The sequence below is a fragment of the Vollenhovia emeryi genome, unplaced genomic scaffold, assembly GCF_000949405.1.
Source record: "Vollenhovia emeryi isolate VEMERY1.0 unplaced genomic scaffold, V.emery_V1.0 DF939120.1, whole genome shotgun sequence".
Classification (NCBI taxonomy): Eukaryota; Metazoa; Arthropoda; class Insecta; order Hymenoptera; family Formicidae; genus Vollenhovia; species Vollenhovia emeryi.
Window position 1 is genome coordinate 123,561 of NW_011967246.1, and position 6,386 is coordinate 129,946.

At 44.0% G+C, this 6,386-nt stretch overlaps 1 protein-coding gene across 3 annotated transcripts in view; it reads right to left on the minus strand.

The window, feature by feature from the left end:
- Positions 1–6,386, minus strand: part of LOC105570381 (protein fem-1 homolog CG6966) — a 39,505-nt gene that overhangs the window by 23,380 nt on the left and 9,739 nt on the right. Inside the window, exon 1 of one of the 3 annotated variants that reach the window (XM_012027524.1) lies at positions 3,792–3,926. The exons of the other annotated variants lie outside the window; for them this stretch is intronic. The gene's annotated coding sequence lies outside the window, so the exon portion shown is untranslated. Of the gene's footprint in view, positions 1–3,791; positions 3,927–6,386 lie in introns of those variants that run through there. 3 annotated transcript variants of the gene reach the window in all.

Here is a 6,386-nt window from a genome sequence, read left to right on the forward strand (position 1 = left end):
ATTTGTCGTACGACTAATGCAATATTAGGCTAAGGGCCTGAGCAGAATGGCTGTCTTGTATACTTAAGTCACAAGACAGTTATTGCGCGTTACTTCAAGACAAAGATTTAAAACACAAGACATTGTCTTAACTTTTTGAAGCATACATTTTTCTGTTGGACCATTTTTTGTAAAACTTTATATACAAAGGTTTTTGGGGTCGGTAATTACGAATCCGTTGTCAGATTTTCTTAATTCAAAATAGCGGAATTCAAAACTTAAAAGAATAACATCATTCAACTGTAATTCAACTATGCTAAGAAACATTATTTACATTAGGACCCATGGAATCTAAATTCCAGTTGAAAATTCTTATAGAATATAAAAAATAGCGCGAGCGAAATGGCAGATGCAAAATTGAACTTTGATAATTTCTTAGAATTTACTCATTCTTGGCACTACCCAGAGCTAACGACGCGGACGTGATGAGTTCCTAAATACCGTAATCACATGAAAATGCTGAAAAATGTGAAAACTTAAAATATTCACGTACTTTGTATCCGCCATTTTAGATCGGCCATTGTGAATTTTGAAAATATGACATTAGATTCGTAATGAGCGATCCCGAAACTCCTTTGTACAAAGTTTTCAAGAAATAATCTCAAAAACTCGGTCAATAATGAATTTTTGCGAAAAAATGGCTGTTGCTTTATATTTGTTTATTTATAAAACTTTTATAATAAATATTCAAGACTACTCAACTTTTTTTCTATATTCTTTTATTGCTAAGATACCCAAAAAATTGCAAAAACCCGACCTAAATGCGTTAACTAGAAATTAAATGGTCAAAAAGTAAAGAAGTTGAGATGGTAACGTGGGTTACCACCGAAGGGGAAACCGCTGAGGGTATTGTGGTGTACAGATTTGCAGCATTACTGGGCATTACTAGGCATTTTTGGACATTAGATCTTGCTGGGGCATTATAAGATAAAATAAGATAAAATAAGATAAAATAAAATAATAAGATAAAGTAATGCCCACTGGGCATTAATGGGCATTGGTGTACAAGATTTTGGTCAGCGGTTTCCCCGTGGGTTACCATGCTTTAAAGGGTTAAGAGAGTACAAGGCAGCCATTCTGCTCAGGTCCTAGCACGCTGCACCAAATCCGCAGTCGCGGAATACGGAGACAGACGTGGTCTCGAACGCGATGGCATCGGACGCAACAACGGTTAAATGTACGAGCTCGCGGATGAGCAAATACACCCTGCCAGCCGCGAAGTGTGTCGAGTTTTCACTTGGCGAATTAGAGTTCTCGGGCACGAGCGAGCCGCCGTGTCGCGCCGCAGTTCGACGATCGATTCCGCAATTTATGGATGGGAGTTACCTCGCAAATTTCTCGTTGAATAACACCCGCGTGCGCACACGGCGACGTCTCGCCAATTTACTAACGGGTATTAATAGCCGCCAGCCCGCGCGCTCCCCCTCGAAGCTGCAAGTACGACAGTCGGGGAAACGCCTGAATTTCGTTAATCGCCCGGTCGCTGCTTCGGATTTCGATAAACATTTATAACCGGCTTACGCGGCTGAAGCACTCGCCGTAACGGAAAAAATATATATATGCACATATACCACATTTACACGTGCGATACAAGATGTTGAAAACGCAACGTGTAGAAAGTAACGAAAGAATCAAACGTTATCAAGTCCGATAAAATCTAAATGAATTTCAAACTTAATGAGCTGACGTAAATATACATGTATACAGCAGAAGTTATAAATAAAAAAATATCATGTAAGGAGAAAGAGAAAAATCATACATTTAATGAAAAGTTAGTTTCCATTCTCTCTCCTTTCTCTCTCTCTCTCTCGCCTGCAGCTATCTCTAGAGTAGAGTCTGTAAAAGGGAAAATAGGTATCTAGCCACGATCTGAAGATATCTGCAAACACAATTAACAGACTTTGAAAACACACGAGGAGGAAGTGACAAATAGAGAATGTGGAGATTCTTTGTACGAGACACGTCGTTGAGTATAAAATGCCAGCGCGCGTTTAAACGCGCCGCCGGCAGCCGTTCGCGACGCGATTTTGGAATATCGGCAATCGTTATCAGACCGGGTTATCGCCGATAACATCTCCGCGTATCGCGTACACGCACAAATGTATCGACCAAGCGCGATCGATCGAGCACGTCACGGGCGATAAGCAATTTCATGATAATGTAAGAGGCAGCCGGCGGCAAATTAATTCGTGCTTTAATCGCTCGGCCTGAATGGGACTAATCGGTGACTACCGCCAGAATTGAAAGCGCGGACTATCGTCGATCGCTTCCCCGTCCTACGCCGGTCGATTAACTCGGGAATCCATAATCCGCGAGAAGGCGCGATACGCCCGGCACGATCGGCGATCTGTTTGCCTCCGTCATCGCTTATCGCGCCGCGAAATCGTAACGTTAGCTCGAGAAATGTCGCGACCGCCGAGCTCGCTCTTCCGCGCCGCGCGTACGACGCATGTCGCGTAATCGATTACCGCGAGAAGACCGTCGGCGCGTCCGTAATCCTCCACTCGCTTATGAATTTACAATTAATGCGCTTTTAATTGCACAGATAATCGCGCGAACTTTGATGACGTCGGCGCGGACGCGCACTCTGCACGTAAACCGTCCACTGGATACGGGGAAGCCCCCCCGCGTGACACCTCGCACGTATGAATCGCTCATATTTGCGTCGCGTTCGACGTCGCAGCGCTGAACGTGTTTTTTTTCCCCGCTGCGAGGAGGCGACACGCAACGCCGATTTCATCGATAAGACACGCAACGCGCGATTCGCGTTTAGTCATTCCGATCGCCGGCGAGACTTCGGTTCGTTTCAACGTCGGACTTAATTTTTTTTTGTCACGAGCAACACGGTCATGGTCAGAAAGGTTGTCCGACGTTTTGCAATAAGTTTTCGGAATATTCGTATGTATCGTTGCATAGATATTCGTGCATATCGTTCCCTTGCTCTACACCCACGGAAAAAATTTCCAGATCCAATGCTATTACACTTGAATGGATCATCAAACAGGATCGATGTAGCGTCAATCGTATTTATCATAGAGAAAGGAATATTTTAATCTTAAATGAAAAATTCTAAAATCCAGAATAGTCTTTTGTCGAATATCGCGGTACCAACTTCGTGCGTTGTAAGATGGAAGGAAAATTTATTCTAAACGCAAGAGATAAACTTACATTTATATAAGTTACTCTTGTCTCAACATAGTAAGTCAATCTTTTTTAATTCGACACAGAAGAATAAGAATTATTGACTTTATTTTGATATTGTCTTATTTTTACACTAAACGAGGTCGTGAGAGAGAAATGTAAATTCGTCAAGAATATTTTTTGTCCCAGTAGCAGAAATTCTTTCTGCACCCACAGAAAAAAATTCCGGATCCTATGCTATTACACTTGAATGTATCATAAAATAGGACCGATATAGCGCCAATCACATTTCTTATGGAGGAAGGAATATTTTAATCTTAAATGAAAAATTCTAAAATTCAGGATAGTCTTTAGTCGAATATCGCGGTTTATAATGCCCCAGCAAGGCCTAATGCCCAAAAAAGCCTAGTGATGCCTAGTGATGCCTAGTAATGCCGCAAATCACCACAATGCCCTCAGCGGTTTACCCCTCGGAAATACCGTATTGTCCCACGATTACATGATTTAAATAGGTCCACTCTCTTGGCTCCTTTGACCTTCGCGGTCCCGATCACGTGGTATTCCGCCATTACTTTGGGCAGCAATCCAGCGGCGTATGCCTGCGTACGTACTGTAGTTGTATGTGCGGTAGCGTGTCAAAGCTGCACTACCACGCATATGACTTTTCTCTCGTTGGCCTGCCCAGAACAATGCCGGATGGCGCAGAAGGCATCGACGCAGCAACAAATGACGGAGCGGTTCTACTATGGTTTCGGCCGTAGGCGCGTTCACGAACGCGCGTCCCGCCACTAAATTTAACCACTGCCTCACCGCGGGCTATTTCCTACTCGAGATAAACGCGAGTCGAGAGAGGGCACGGTGCGTGCCTTGGCGCTTCACGCTTTCCCCGATTTTCGCCGCGACGCCACTTATCAACGCTATCGATAACGCGATAACGAATCTCGAGCGCGTAGTCCCTACCGTTGGCAGATCCCCCCCCCCCCCTCAAACAGGTGTGGACTCTCGACTTGGGACAAAACAAACGATTGCTTCATTTAAACTAATCGATCGTCATTCATTATCAAACAATCGGAATTAACTTGACTCTAGGGTGTCCGCTATTTATGGCTCGTGTCATGAATACTAAATGCGAACAGTAATAAATAATATAGCTATGCAAGATGAGTTGTCTCAACTTTGGCGTCTGACATGAATAATTATCGCGGACGGAGAATTATGGAGAAATGGCAGGGCGCTGCGCGAGCGCGGATCTTGCGGAATAATCGCAGCGTCGCGTTACATCCCATTTATTCTCAGAAGTAATTGTCTTTAGCGGTCGTAGATCTTATAACCTTGCGGATTCGCGGATCTTCGTCCTATGAATATCTCATGGATGTACGCGGGGCGCGTCTTATTTTTGCCGGTGCCTCTCGTCGGGCGAGTGTCCGCGCTCGAATCGATCGTGGGAATTTATTATTAAAAGCGAAGACGGTTAACGACACGCCGGGAATGAGATCAAGCGCAGAGATGTGCCGCGAATGTTGTCTCCGCCGCTAAAAATTCGTCGTCCCGAAATACCGCTGCCCGCTCGCGGGGCGAATTCGTCACGGATTGCCGCGGGGTTGACCGTGCCAGACGTCCCGAGATCGCGCGCGAACGAAATACCGTTAAAGACGATCTTTCACCGCGGTCTGTTAACGCGCACGCGGGAAAACGCGATGGAAAAATTTTAAGGTCGGGCCGAGAACTTTCGTTGCCTCGCGAGGAGGTCCGGAGCACCGCGAGCACGCGGTGCACGCGTATTAAATGTCGGTCAAATTGCCGGTGAAAATCGGAAAGTAGCAACCTTGCGAGTGTGCGCTCAAGGTCCCGATTATTACCAGCTCGGGAATCGCACAGATTGCGCCGATGTAAATGTGCAGCGACGGAATCAGATATTCTGTTGCGAATTGCCGCCGCAAGAGATTACTTTCGAGATAAATTATTACACGTGATCTACATATTTTTAACTCATCGGAATATTCATCAATGTCGCCAGCGGTAGTTAACAACGTCGGCGCATTCTTGACAATACCTGGCATTTTTAATAATACAGAAAGTTTATTGCGAAAAATGTCTCAGTGGTCGAATTGGTGAGACGCCCGCCTAGCGTGCAAAGAGGTCCAGGTTCAAAACCCAGCTGAGGTAATATTTTACGCAATAAATTTTCTGTATTAGCAAAAATGCCGTGGTATTGTCAAGAAAACAATGACGTTAAAAATTTTGGTATAATAGCAAGTCGAAGTTTCAGGCTATAAAAGCAGTAACATGTCTAAAAAAAAAGTACACAAAAACTAGTCTTAGGCATAAAACTCTTTGGTTTAGGATACGACATTGACGTTAGAAATTTTTACTAAGGAAAATTGCGATTTTTGACGTTATTTTGGACGCTATTGTGCGCGTTGAGGATCATTTTGCGTCATTTTGCGTAACTTTGCGTTTTAAAAACGTGTTAGAACGAAATCGGGGGCTCCGAAATGTAAAGAAATGACATTAAAAACGTTCCTGGGGCATTTTGCGATATTTTGCGTATAAAGATAACATCAAAATGTCACACCTCTAATAATAAGAAATCGAAGTGAAGATATAACGTATATACAGGATTGGGAAGTAAGGAAGTTACAGTTGCAGTTACTTCTTTTCGATAGCTCTAACTTAACTTCGTTACTTTCTCTTCATCTGTGACTGTAACTTAACTCAGTTGCAGTAATAGTTACTTTATATATATATATTATTTTTAAACCTCCACACATCGCATTGTTCACTTACATTTCAACGCGAGCAGAGTTTGACAAGCTGAAAGATCGACTCAAAGCCGACACCCACTCGTCCACGAATTATCGAACTTCACCCGTTCATTCTCTCCCGTTACAAATGTTAAATTTAGACGGATCAATTAAATCGGGGCGAGCATGCTGAAAACTTCATCGGGCTGTTCCCAGCCGGCGAGCTAGTTTAACGATCACGTAATTTTGAAATTTCGAAATTACGTCGGACGAGCCCGCGCGCGCGTTCGCCGTTTCTGTTTCATAAGCCAAACCGGTGCGCGTCTACCGTCGCCCGTGAGTTGCAAATATTTACCCTAAATTCGTTCGCCAATAGAGAGAGAGAGAGAGAGAAAGAGAGAGAGAGAGAGAGAGAGAGAGAGAGAGAGAGAGAGAGAGAGAGAGAGAGAGAGAGAGAGAGAG